Below are 15043 nucleotides of genomic sequence, written 5' to 3' on the forward strand. Positions count from 1 at the left end.
GACAGACCATGGTGAGGCAGCTGTGCCACTGCAGCCTGCGGAGGCCCACACTGGAGCAGAGATCCACCTGGAGCCTGTGGAGAGCCCCATACCCCAACTACCATGTAACGGCTGGACTCAAAGATCTTGTTCTTTCCAACCTGACCTATTCGATGGGTCTATGGTACAGACCCAGATGTGCGGTAGGTGTGATTTAGAAATCATAGCACTCAGAAGCACTCGAGTAATAGTAATATATTAATCAGATTTAACACCATGTATAAAACTATGTATTCCAAATAACACTGTTATGTGACTTGAGATATCTGAAGATATTGTAGGGAGGATATCTTTTCATTTCAACAAGAACCATTTCCAAGTTCCAGTCAGCAAGAAAAAGAGGCAATTTAGCTTTCCCAACATACATTGGAGTACTCTACTTGTAAAACAAATGGGCTAAAGGCAAATTATCTAGCTGGAATTACTAAGTCCCACAGAAACTGGAGAAAGTATGATTTTTTTGCAAAATAATAGACCATGTACACACATTGACATTTTTGGTACCCAAAAGATGTCAAACTCTTCTCTCCCTTGAATGATAAAAAATGCACGGAGAAGAGGAATTGGTGTGGTGGCATTTAATGGACTTCTCAGCCCTAACCCCCAAGTCTCGCTACATTACAAACTAAGATATTTATCCACAGTTGTCAGTCACAAATCCAGTGTAATTGTTCAGACAGTATAAAGGGGATTTGTATGTCAGTAACTCTGAGGTCTCTACTGCACTATATTGTGGCAGTTCATTAAAGAGTCATTTTGTATACCTACCTACCTGTCATTTGTTTTAGGTTATTAGTATAAGAAGCTGTTCACCCAGATGAAATAAAGCTCATGTAGGAAGACTTTTCTTATTTGTAGAGTTCAGTAACCTAATGAATTTCTCCTTCAGAAAGGCACTTCTCCGGGACATTAAGAGAAGGAATACAAAAATATTTGCATGGATTCATCTTGCAAAAGAGACCAAATGCATCCCCATTTTTGCAGCCATAAGGTCACTTCTGGTTTTGGTAAGAATTTGTGTCAAATTTGGCAGGGTGATAATTCTGTAGGAATCTGACACCTGTGCATGATTCTGGAAAGGGCCACTATTCAAACTGCCTTAAAATAGCCGAGTATTACCTTCTATTTAGCATTATGTCTCCAGCAATATCATCGATTCCTCATGGTTCTAACATCAAAGCAAACAATGAAATTTGTATTTTCTTTATGAAAACGTCATGAAAACTTAATTATGGGAAAGATACCCTTTTAGATCATGCCAAGGAAAACTTTCATCCCATGGACCTTTGCAGACACTTGTTAATATTTCCTAGGTTTTGTTGTTCTATTGGTTTGCTAAGTTTATGTCACCCTGTTACCATACACGCACACCTGCCAGAGTGTTCCTCCTTGCCTTGGACTTCAATGGGTTAATTTTGCTGCAGTACCACACCCCTGAGATTCCCTTGTTCCTGGCCAAGTGCCCCTTGTTCCTGGCCACCCCTCTGAACCATTTTTTCCCCATCCCCACTGGACCCTGAACCTCAAGACCACCCATGTTCTCTGGTATAAAGCCCTGGATCCTTGGCCCCATTTTAGGGCACAGGAGCACATATGAGGCTGTACACAAGACAATAAGCAGCAGTCAGATTTCCAAATGGGACCCTGTGTCCTCGCCTTTACCGTCAACCCTTTATTAGCAGAGCGCACCAGACCCTAAAGGTGCAGGTCACTCCCAGGGACACACAGTAGCACGATGCTACACTTAATAATAAGATTCTGAGGAGGAATTCTTTTCCAGAATCACATTTTAGTATTTTTGTAAGTGTCTCTTTATACAAAACAATGTTCTTTTTTTCTTATTACCGGAAATCAAAAGCTGTAACTACTAAGCTGTGGTCTAATAACAACATCTGTTATTTTCAGAAATGTATGTTACAGTACAAGTAATAAATGCAAAGAATTGAGAAACTTTAGGTGTTTTGAACTTTGAAAGGATTCAGTGAGTTATTCTCTGGAAATGGTACAGGATACTTGTTTTCTCTTGGAGGCTTTGAAGTATTCAGACTCTAAACAGGCTAATGTTAAGTCAAAATACAACCTGAATCCTGTCTAAAACACTTTTATGTTTTGCCCACATTCTATCAGCCAGAATAACATCAGTTTAAAACAATCTTTAGTCACAGTTAGTAAAGAAAAACAAATCAATTTTACTTACCAAAGCCAGTTTGATTTTTCTTAGATTTATTTTTCTCTTTTATTAATGCTTTAATAAATAAAGTTGATTTTTTTTTAATTCCTAAAAATACATGCCCAAAAATCACTTGAATGCCTCTTTCTTTGTCAGAAAATAGTCAAGTTTTTAGGGGGAGATTTAAAATGTGCTTTGTGATTTTGAGAGTGTCAACAGTAATTTCAGAAATACATGATCTTCAGAGCATATTAAAAATTTTCATCAGCAGTCCACTCCCACAGAAATTTTTCAGGTGAGAAGAAAAGGGGAAAATAAAAAGTGACAGACACTGTAAATCAGATATATTTAATTTGTAATATGAGTTTGGGGCAAGAAACTGAGAAGCAGGAAAACATGATATATTTCACTGGTGGAATCAATTTATGTGACCTAAAGTTTCAGCAGAGTGAAAAAGGACCAAGCCAGGAAGAGGATCGGAAAGCCAGCTGAAAAGAAATCACAGTCAGTGCTCAAAGAGATAAGGAGTTAAGAAGTTTTCACGGGAGTATAGTAGCAACTGCCTGGTGAAGAAGTTCAAGGATGTCTTTCAGCCTTCCTCCTGACCTTCCTCCTGTGATGGCTCATTGTGTGGGCTGCAGTGGAAAAATAAAAAGTTCCATGAGAATGGGTGTTATCACATATTCTCCCTGGCAAAAGGAACAAATACAGTGTTTGACTTAAATTATCACTGTCACCTTAAACTGATTTCTGGATAAATGATGCAATGCACTGAACTCTGCTGAGAAGTATTGCAGAAGGCAAGAAATTACTGGAATAAAGAAGTAGGGAGAGAAAATGGAGGAAAATAATGAAAACAGGTACAGAAAGGAGGAAAAATATAGTTCTGCTTCCTAAAAAAATGTAACTCGAAAAAGACATTAAGAGAGAAAAACTTTCCTAAAATGTGCAGTTTACATCCCCATATCACAGAGAAAGCTTTTTTATTACTATAGGACACCATAATTTTCTAGTGAAACGTGCTCCAAAAATCATAAATTCTTATGCAGTTTTCTGCCTCACAAAATCTTCCATTGAGCAATAACCATAAAGCTGGTGTAAAACCAGGAATTATACCTTTGTCCACAGAAGGAACATAGACAAAAGAGAAAAAGAAGCCTAAACGATGTTTCACTAGAGGTAGTATCTGGAGAGAAAAATAATCTGCAAGAAAGGTATGGCTGAAAAGAAATAAAAGTTGTTGTCATAGTGAGAAAGAAAGAGGTAAACACAAGCCCATATTTTTCCATATGGACTCTGAATGATATCAATAAAAATTTGGCTGAGCCCATGACACTTTGGAATGTCCCTATCATATATCTCAAATATTTTTTTCCTTTAATTTTCAGCAGCACTTTAGTAAACTTCTTTGGAGGCAAATGTGTAAAATTATTATTAATAATAGGCAGGATTTTCTTCCTGAGAATATTCCTTATATATAGCCCATGTAATATTTTCTGATTCATCATTTTCCTCTGTTGTATTTACCTAGGCCCTCTCTATACTGCTCAGTATCCTTGTGCTCGCTTTTGGGAAGACAGATAGAGATAGTGCTAAAGGCAATCTTGCCCCCCATACATTGCAGCTGTGTTAATTATCAACGAGTGGGAACAGCCTTGCCCTCACAGCTATGGGTGTGATAAAAGAGGGAATTAGCTGGTAGAGGAGTCAGTTGGAGTCTGGTGGCTGTGCTGTGAAGAGGAAGGGATAGGAGGTTGTGTGAGGGATAGAAAGGGTAAGATGACATGCAAGGACAGACAAGGTTAGGCAGCCATGCCAGGGACAGGAGGAAGCAAGCTGGAAATGCAGAAGAAAGGTGGAAGAAGGAGAGAAAGAGCAAGAGCTGTGTGGAATTACTCATGGGACTGCAACATAGAAAAGGTATGAAAGACTTTTAGATAACAAGGCACTGGTGCTTGGAGCCCTTTGAAGCTTTTAAAGGAGCATTCTTGAGTGCTGTGGCTATCTCATTGATGGCAACACTCCCTCATTGCTATCAAAATCATTATTTAGGTATCTTCATACATAAATCCTTTCTGCCCTGCATCCTTCAGTTGCACTCATCAAATGACTCCAAGAAAGTTTGTATTTTCTCACATTGTGTTATGTAAGTTCAGTGTGATGTCATCACCTGGGAAAAAGGGATGATTTCTACCTGTTCTGAAAAGTACATATTCTGAGTATGCCAGGGTAAATGTAACACATTATCATTAGATAAACAGAGAAGGGGAATCTTAACTTTTCATTGCCATGTTTTTAAGATGGTTCAGCATAATACAAAGAAGTGCAATTCACACTCTAAGGTTGGCAGCCATATTCTCTTACGACTGCTATCCTTAGGATAATTTCTCTTACAGATTAAAGAACACCAAAATGTCTTTTGTGTGATGTATAAATACATTTCCTCGCTCTACAGGGCGAGGATAGGACAGGTTGCACATTCAACTTTCTGAATGTACTAATAGTGTGAGAAGAGAGGAAACATTAATGTTAAGAAGTGGTTTGGGGCAAGATTTTTTATTATTTTACAAGGAGATTGTATCAAGCCATCTGTCTTTTTTTCTTAAATTGACATTTATGTTATGTTCAAATTATAACTTTGATTCCTAAGTTTTTGGTCTCAGTTGCAAAGGAAATCAGTGCAAGAAAAGATATCACTCTATGTCTAGCACAAATTCATCTCTTATCTCAGACTTTCTGGGTGGATTGGGGCACCTAGAAGAAGGTTGTGGGTTGTAGAAACAGAGGTCAGTTGTCCTAATCTGGACAAGTAGAGGTGTCATGGGAAATGTCTTTGGGATAATACAGTGAGTTTTCTCTGTGTCGGTCTCCCTATCTGTGTCCCTAGCACTTAATTTTCCCAGCCTTAGGTAAGAAGGAGGGCACTCATTTTGCTGTTACATATTTTCAGGCTTGTATCTGAGTCATACAAGGCTCAAATAAATTAAAAAAAAAAGGCATTTTATTCAGAATTTCTCTCTGTTGCTCTTCTATTTTCAATCTCAGGCAGCTGACAAGCTGTCATTACCTAGTGCAATTCATTCTAAAATAAGAGTCATGGATGCTGCCAGTAATACAGCTATGACAGAACATAGCTCACTCTTCAGCAAAACCTGGCTGATAAACTAGGTAAGAGTTTTGGCAGCAAGTCTGAACTGAGCTTTGAGCCATTCTAGCAAGTTCTGGGGGCTGTGACATGGCTCTGCTTTATCTATCACAGCCTCAGGGCTGTACAATTGTTCCCAACCCTGTTCAAAATCTCAGCTGTCCTCTGTTGTCAGCTGCTGCTGCCTCACTGAATTCCTGCCTCACCTGAGTGCTTCCCTTGCTCCAGCCAGGCACATGACATTTAGAGATTGTGAGAATTCATGTCTCAGAGTGGAAAATTTAAGTGGCTCTCAAGCACACTCAAATATCAAAAGCAGACATTAGAGTCCATGAGTAGAATTGCACTGGGCCATGGAAACTTACAATCAGATTTAATGCCCTGAGTTTTTTATGTTGTGACAGCATATAAACTGTGTTGGCGTCCTTTTTTCCTTTTCCTAAGCTAGATGTTTAAAAGAGACAAAGCACAAAGAAACAGACTTATGCAGGGACAAAAAAAATGGTTTCGTCAACCTAAAATACAGCCAGGTTTGAGTCTAATCTCTGTTTTCACATGCTTTGTATTCATCAGCTTTTCTTGCCTTAACAGTATCCTTCTGAAAGCATAATTTCCTAAAGAATTTGTTCTTTAAAGGTCAGACAGCTGGGTTTCTATCACACAAAGAACATTTGCAGAATAAGCTCTCACACGAATACATTCAAATACCTTGTACATGTGTAGTCAGTTCTTTCTCACAAAAGATGTCAAAGTAAAACAAGCTTTCATGAGAAGATAGATTTTATGGAAATATAATTTATATTGGATTCTATACAGTTATAATTTATATAATACTCCCACCTGTAATGGTGCTTCTCACGCGGAGCACTGCATCCAGCTGTGGGGTCCCTCAGCACAGGAAGGACATGAACTTCTTTGGGAACTCCCCCAGAGGAAGGCCACCAAGATGATTAGAGAGGTGGAGCACCTTTCTCGTTAGAAAATGCTTAGGGGTTTGGGATGGTTCAGCTCAGAGAGGAGAAGGCTCTATGGAGACCTTATAGAAGCCTTCCCACACATAAAGGTGGCCTACAAAGAGGCTGGAGAGAGACTTTTACAAAAGCATGGCAGGACAAGAAATACGTGCTTTAAACTGGAAGAGATTGGGTTTAGATTAGATATTAGGAAGTAATTCTTTACTGTGAGGGGGATGGGGACCTGGAACACACTGCCCAGAGAAGCTGTGGATGCCCTGTCTCTGAAAGTGCCCATGGCCAGGCTGCACGGGGCTTTAAGCAACCTGATTTAGTGGAAGGTGTTCCTGCCCATGGCAATGTGCTTGGAACTAGATTATTTTAAAGGTCCAGTCAACCCATGCCATTCTATGATAATTATATATGTGCGCTGCCATTAAAAGTAGAAACCAGAAACAAAATACAGATTTTGAATGATCACTACCAAAGCTAACAGTAAATTTAGAAAATGTTAGGAAGAGGGAGAGGGGACTGCACATACCCTGCTACCAATTTTACACAGGAGTAGCAGTGATGAGCATTAGTGGGACAGGGCTAGCATGAAGATGATCTGCAGGAGGAGGAGAAATAATTAAGTAGTAGAGCAACCAAGTTATAAAGCTGGAATGTGCTGGCCTTCGAGGATTGTGCTGCTGGAAGCCTTGAGGGAAAGCTGATACATGTCAGTGGGGTTTAAAGGTCATACCTGAACATGTGAGCTATTAATGCACCCTTCTATTTAGCAGCTTTCTGTCTTAATCAAAACAGTCTCCAGAACTGGAACAATTATTTTAGAAATATATCTGTCCACTTAAAAACAGAGGTAGCAACAAGAACTATAAAACTTCTACTGTTGCTTGGAAACATATACCTAGGAATGTCTCTTGCACCCACCCAATAAACTAGTCTAGAAGAACAAAAAAGTTTATCACAGGGCTGTTAATATTAGCTTTGAAACAATGAGAAATAAAGCTGGTAGAAAACTAATATACATTCTTAGTAGGGTGCATAATAAAAAGGATAAAGACATGAAAAAAGTGTGGAAAAAATGTGAATTTATTACCTGCTTCAGGGAAAAGTTTTCCTTCTAAACAATAAAAACATCATTCACAGAGAAAATACTCCTTCCAATATGCTTGATTTGAGCATATTTGCATTTCATAGTAAATGAACAATGCAAAATATAAATAGGAGTGTTCCTATTGGTCAATGAAGCTGATTAATTTTTTTTACCTTTTGCAGACATCTAGACCATTATTCTGCACAACTGCATCTACTCTCAAAACTTGTGGGGTTGGGGGTGGAGCACCATACCTTAGTGCTGAGTTCTGAGTAAATTAAACCCTTTCTGGCACAATCAAAATAACATTTTATGCTTTGAACCTTTCCAGTCCTGCTGAAAAACTGTTGTTCCTGAATTAAAGCCAAATCTGAACTTTTTTTTTTAATAGCTGGATATCCTTGTGACTAACCACTCAGGAGTGCTACTATTGTCTTCAGTGCCAAACTCCTACAACATGCAGATGGAAGTGGGGTTTATTTCCTTCAGTTTCTGCTAAACTGACGTGCATTCCTCTCTCCTGACTGAGGCCTTTTCAAGTGGTAATTTCTTTAACAGCAAAGAAAAATCAATTCAAATTAAGATAGGACTGTGAGATCAAACTTTCTCATAATGTATTGCAAGCAATAAATCATTAAAAAGTTAATAATCCTGAATGGCATACTATTTGATGATCATCACAGTGGCATTATATTTTAAAATGTGATAGCATAGCCAGTACTCATAGTGCAGGCTTTCGTGTTCTGTCTTAGCCTAACCTTAAAATACCTGAGCTGTCTCCAGCACCTGCCTGACTGCTTACCCATCTTCCTGGGCTTTAGGCAGACCTTGCTGTTGGAGCAGGCTTAATCTGCTGCTCCAGAAAATCCTCAAATCTCCTTTAGATCACAGGTAACATAGATATAGGATGTAAAGACTGTCATATAAGTTAAACATCTTGGTTTACTGCTACTTCATGGCCACTTCAACTATGCTAAACACATACAGTGAGGAAAAAAATGGATAACAATCAGCAACATGAAATTATTCACAGAGCTGAATATAAATTTTGAATAAATGATGACAGAAACTGAATTTAAAGGAAATTAATTCCACAGATTTTAAATAACCATTCTGTGATATCCAAGTAAGTATGGGATTCACTGGAACCTATGTCAGGAAAGGTCTCCAAGTGCAGCTATTGAGCATGAACATGACGTTGTCCCTAACTAGCACACACAGAGGTCATAGTGAAAGGTGAGCAAGGATGGGTCTCTTATCTCTTTGAGAAGAGGTTCCTATAGTTTTTATAGAAAAAAAATCCTATTTTGAAGTGGGAAATTCTGCATCAGCTGAAGTGAAAAAAACAAGTTGTACAGAATATAGACACACTTTCAACACTTTCATGCCTCTGATATATCTTTGTTACAAGGTCCTGTGTGGCCTGCAGATTTCTCGGAAATAAACCAATGTATATTTATGTATGCAACTTTTCCATGCGGTCAAAAAAAGTCTTTAAATTTGGAAGTGAAAGAAAGATATTTCTGTAGATAAAATTAGCATACAGTTGTGTTCAGTAAAGGAAGACTTCTTTGCTTATCGAAGGTATGAATATAACTAAAAAGAGCAAGCTTACCTGTCGTGGGTTGACCCTGGCAGCACTCCAGGTGCCCCCCAAAGCTGTGCTGTCACTCCCCATCTCAGCTGGAAAGGGAAGAGAAAATATAGCAAAAGGCTCATAGTTTTGATAAAGTCAGGGCGTTACCCTCACTCACCAATTACCCAAAAACAGACTCAGCTTGGGAAAGTTGGTTTACAACCAAATCAGAGTAGGGTGGTAATAAATAAAACCAAACGTTAGAACACCTTCCAATGAGCCTTCCCTTCTCTCCAGGTTCAGCTTTATTTCCTATTGCTCTACCTTATCTCCAACATCTGCACAGGGAATGGGGGCTGTCGTTTGTTCATCACACATTCTTTCTGCTGCTCCTTCTTCCTCAGCAGGAGGACTCCTCACACTCTTCCCCTACTCTAGCAGGGGGTCTCTCCCACCAGAAACAGTCCCCCAAGAATTTCTCCAGTTTAAGCCATTCCCACAGGCTGCAGTTCTTCACCCACTACTTCAGCACTGGTCCCTTCCACAGGGTGTAGTCCTTCAGGAACCAGCTGCTCTAGCTTGGGTCCTCACAGGGTCACAAATTGTGCCAGCAAACTAGATCCAACATGGACTATCTAACATGGACTTCTCTCTCCACAGATCCACAGGTCCTGCCAGAAGCCTGCTCCAGCACATGTTTTCCATGAGGTCACTGACCTCTCTGGGCATCCATCTCCTCCGGCCTGGGGCTGTCCATGGGCTGCAAGTGGATCTCTGCCCCAATGTCAGCTTCCATGGGCTGCAGGGGCACACCTGCCTCACAATGGGCTACACCCGGGGCTGCAGGGGAATCTCTGTTGCAACATCTGGAGCAACTCCTTCCCCCACCTTCTCCACTCTCCTCGAGCAGACAGACACATGATAAACTTCAAAGCAAATATTTCTGATAAGCCTCTTGTACAGTATAACTCCACAGTATAGACCTCAAATACCTTTCACATGACTTTATAATATTCGAAGTCATCAATATTTTAAAAAGAATATTTTTGTTTTTACTTAGTTTACACTACAGATGAATGGAAAGAAGCACATACCCTTTTTAGTAAAATGCTTAAAGGTTTTGTTTTGAGAATTTTTTGTTATTAATCTGTATTGCTACCAAGAATGTCTGGTACATGATCAAAATTGCTGACATGCTGCTTCAGATTTTTGAAGAGAAAAAAAAAAGATGATGTTACTAGAATTTTAGTGGGGACATGAGTTCTTTAAGTATTTTATAAAAAGATGTACTCAAGCAGGTGAATTTGATGGGACTTAGGCTGAGTTCATTGTCAGGTCCAAAGGAAAATTATTCATGAAAGTAGAGCTTTCAAGGTAATTTGGAAGCTTTCAAAGCCATGTTTGTCACTGTGCACAAATTTAAAACCTCCAAAGTTTTAAGACCAGATTTATTCAGCTGAGAAATTAAGAGACTTCTAATGGGAAGAAAGATTATGTATTTCATGGCCTTTTCAAAGTTACTGTAGCTATTTGGAGTCACTTAGAATTTTGTACATTAGAATAATCTTCTTGGAGAAACATTAGTAAATGGCATGCCAGAGATATATTCAAGGGCTGCAATCCAGATCAAGTGATTCTAATGATTATCACCCAGATGTAAAAAGAAAAAAAAAGCATGGATATGGAACTATGTACTAATTTCAAGATATTCAAGAAACAAGGAAGTTTAGGTTATTTTGCTATAGAAATGTTTCACCGAAGAGTCATATGGTTCAAAGAGTGCATCTTTGACTTTTGTTAATCTGTATGAGTTTGCACTAGTTGAAGATCAGATTCATCAGATTTGATTTCCTGTGCATTCTTGGCCTTGGTTTTAATTTAATTGCTCAACCATAACATTACAATAAAATAGATGGTTTATAGCAAGCCCATTTCTTTTAGATGTGTGGCTTAAATTTTGTTTCCTCTAAATAGAGGCAGCCTTCTCATTTAATGAAGTCTCATTTACCTCCGGTAACAACTAAAATCCATTAACTTCATTGAAACTAGTCATGTGTAGAACATAAAGCATGTCTATATTATTTTTGCAGAATGTATCTAATTTTATTCTCATTAAAATATAAGAGAGCATTTTTGAGAAAAGGGGGAAATTGGGATAAGTTTTTTAAACTGCTCATTTTCAGCTGGGGTAGAGTTAATTTTCTTCACAGTGGCTGGTATGGGGCTATGTTTTGGATTCATGCTGAACTCAGGATTGAAAATATAGAGATTTTTTTGATATTGCTGGGCAGGGCTGACAGAGCCAAGGCCTTTTCTGTTTTTCCTACTGCCATACTAGGAAGGAAACTGGAGGTGCATTGGAGATTGGGAGGAGACACAGGTGGGACAGGTGACCCCAACTGACCAGAGAGATATTCCAGACCATCTGATATCATGCTCAGTATATAAAGTGTGTGGAAGAAGGAGGAAGGGAGGGACATTTGAAATGACAGTATTTGTCTTCCCAAGTCACAGCTATGTGTGATGGGTGTCTGCTCTCCTAGAGATGACTAAACACCTGCCTGCCCACAGGAGGCAGTGAATTCTTTGTTTGGCTTCGCTTGTGTATCTGGCTTCTGCTTTCCCTATTAAACTGTCTGTATCTCAATCTACAAGTTTTCCTGCTTTTACCCTTCCAGTTCTCTCCCCAGTCTCTCTGTGGGGAAGTGCATGAGTGGCTGCACAGGGCTCAGCTGCTGGCATGAGGTTAAACCATGACTGTCCTTTTTGGTACCCAACATGATGCTCAGAGTGTTGAAGATAACAGATTTGATTGGGATACACTAGTTTGAATTTATAGCTGTTAGTGCTGTTTAGCTAGTAATGAGCAGCCTCCTGTCCTTGCCATGGAGCCCACTTTCCTTATTGCATATTAGAGTCTAGAGCATGTAAGCAGCCACGTTTTGCTTTTGCTGCTTGCTGTAGTTCTGTACTGCTGATCACTTACTGAATTGTGCCTAGGAACATTTTGATAACAGCCATGGCAATGTTCCTGGGCTGGCAGGTGGCCAGGGTGATGCTTTTGTTTTCTGTGCTGCTTTGCCAGGCAGGCTGGAACTGCACTGTGAACTGGAGTTGAAGGGATTGTGACACGTGAAGGAGTCCACGTTGGACCAGAGATGCACCTGAAGGCCATGCAGGGCCTCACACCAGAGCAGGTGGATGCCTGAAGGAGGATGGGACTTGTGATCCTGTGAGGAGCCAGGGCTGGAGCGGGTTTGCTGGCAGGCCTTGTGACACCACAGGGAATAGTTTGTTAAGAACTCTACCTCATAGGAAGAACCCATCCCATGTTGGAGAAGTTCAAGGAGGACTGTCTTCTGTGGGTGGGACCCCACATGGGAGGGGGGGAAGCAAAGATTCCCTTGAAGCCTGTGGTGCAGACCATGGTGCAGCAGCCGTCCCTCTGCAGCCCAGGGAGGACCAGGATGAGGACTGTATCAGTGGTGGGCTCCAGCAGGAGCCCCTCATTGTTAGTCAGGCTGGGAACAAAGGGAGGTGTTCATTTCCATGTTAAACCAGACAATATGGCCCAAAAGGACTGGGGTGGAGATTGCACAGGAGGGGTCTTTAAATTAAGTAAGCCTTGATTTGAGTTGTGTTTTAAAGGAATTACTACACCATTTGTACTTTAATGCACTTAGATATCCAACTCATAAATCAGTTGTAGTTTTTAATTTCAAAATATTTGAACTGTCCTAGGAGACTGGACTAAAAGTCAGGACTATCCTACATGAATTTAATTACTACTGTACTGTGAAGTCTGCTATGCAGTTCAAGACTAAAGGACCTGCACTGTTTTAACATTTAGTGTGCTGACAAGGTGCTGTCTTGCTCACAGTAAGTATGATAACTTGCATTCCAGAGATGCTTGTGAGTGCCTTAGGCAGAAGCTCTCTTGAAACAACAGAAATGAAAACATCTAAATTAGATGTGAACTCTCAGATGCATTGCAGGATTATTGGTATGGGCAAAGAGGAGAAAAAAAAAGAAAGGATATTTTGTGACTTGGTCCAGATTTGTTTCCAATGCTTTGCATAACAAAGTCTTTTAATCTCTGAGAAATTACAAAATTTTTAAAGTTTTGTTCTGACTCTTCACTGAGTAAAACTGTTTTACCATGGCATCAACAATCTGAAGCTTTTCTCTTGCTCACAGGTTCAAAGAGAAGTGGAAAAATCCATTTTTACCATACAAAGAAAATGAAAGAAAATGTATTCCAGAACACATCTTTAAATTACAGAAATATTGTGTTTGCTGTAGCTCAGGAAGGAGAGGAGGGAGGAAATTTTCCTGTTGCTGATTTGTGCATTACACAAAGGTGTGAGTATATTTTAATTCTGTGTAATTTTGTATGAAGGGAATTAAAATCTCCTTTTAAGTAATATTATACTCTGTGCAAAAATATAGCCTGAAGGTCAGATAATGCTAAATGAGGATCAGTCTTTTCCTGCAGCCTCAGTATAGAAAGGTAGCTAGCTTTGATCTTCCAATTATTTACTCTAACTGCCAAGGTTTTTTTAGCTCCTTGAAGATGGAGCAGATTTCAGTTACATTCATGTCAGGGGCCAAGGCTGAGCCTTAACCCCAGATGGGGACTGAACTTCCAACCTTCCAGTGCAAGGATATGTTTGATGCCAGGTCACTTGCTTAAACATTGTGTCATGTATAAAGTTCCATGCACCAGACTAAATTTATCTACTCATCTGGTTTATGCTCCTAAGTCAAGCCCACACAAATTTAAGATCCGACCCACCTGAAGACATTTTCACTTTTACAAGACACTTTCTTCCTCAAAAGGTATTTCGACTGCTGTATTTCTAGAGAAGCCATTTTTTGTAAAAGTTTTCTGTTATATTTTAGAGCACCCATCAGATGCTCTTAAAAGCATTATCAGATGCTCATAAGAGGGGGTGTAATCTGTTTGGGTTTAAACATTTAAGAAAAGAGTCCTCCATTTAATTCCCTGTTCATCATTCTGAATTTATTTCCCGACTAGTCCGCCTTCAAAATTAGTTACGCAAATCACTTGCTCACTTGTGTACCTTCTGCTACAATCTCTGGTCAAATGCCATTTCTAATGCCAAGCCTTTCTGTATCCCAACTACCTCACACTATTCTGGTCTTGCCTGCACTTCCCATACCAGCACAACTCCTGGAGTATACAGGCTTCCAGCTTAGCCTCCCTCCTCGAATTCATCCTTCATAGAACCTTTCCTGTGTTTTTGAACAGTCCAAGTGTCAGTGCCACAAGCTGGTGCCAGTGAATGAAATCCTGCATTTGCCAGAATCCAGAAGAGGAGAGTTTGGCCCTTGAGGGCATTGCAACAAGATCAGCAGGAGTTCACCCTGACTCAGGAAAGGCTATGGGATTAGCCCATCAGCATGTGCATAGCTGAAATGTGTAATGCACTGCCACACTCAGCAGTGAGGTGAACTTGGCTCAGTTCTCTTCAAGAAGAGAGGGAATTAAGTTGGGGGAAAAATAAAGTGAAGAGACTTTAATGACTGTGATCAAGTTGATAAACTATATCTGTAAGTATGGATTTCATGGAGCTACTCAGACAAAACAATTATCATTTAGCTGTTATAATTTTCTATTAAAAACTCTGGAAAGCTGGTACTTTGCATTTTTATAAACTATGAGCTACATTCTGCTATCTAGCTAATTGTTTAATTCATGTAATATAAATTAAGATTTTTCATAATGACAGAACAGAATATAACCTTATATAGCCTTAACTTTCCCATGAACAAGTTGCATTTTTAAGGAAAAATAAATAGAATTAATCCTTTGATCAGTGAAGAGTTTTCTTTTGCTCAGAAACAGCATTAAGTTACAGTTCAAACTATTACTTTCATGTGGGAGATATGAATGCGAAGAAAAATTGTACTGATCCTTTCTATTAAAAGCAACTATTCATCTAAGCACTGTGTTGCAGTGTCTGAGGGCTGTAAAGAGTAACGTTCTTCCCTGTTCAGCTGTAAGTCACAAGCAATGAGGAAAACCTCCAAAGATACA

At 39.5% G+C, this 15043-nt stretch overlaps 1 long non-coding RNA gene across 1 annotated transcript; it reads left to right on the forward strand.

The window, feature by feature from the left end:
- Positions 1–3931: 3931 nt before the first annotated feature.
- On the forward strand, positions 3932–10629 carry LOC120749169 (uncharacterized). Its single transcript, XR_005699564.1, has 2 exons — positions 3932–4129; positions 9643–10629. It is a non-coding gene; the product is annotated as an uncharacterized LOC120749169 (long non-coding RNA).
- The last annotated feature ends 4414 nt before the right edge of the window (positions 10630–15043 follow it).

The sequence above is a fragment of the Hirundo rustica genome, chromosome 2 (genome assembly GCF_015227805.2).
Source record: "Hirundo rustica isolate bHirRus1 chromosome 2, bHirRus1.pri.v3, whole genome shotgun sequence".
NCBI classification, from domain to species: domain Eukaryota; kingdom Metazoa; phylum Chordata; class Aves; order Passeriformes; family Hirundinidae; genus Hirundo; species Hirundo rustica.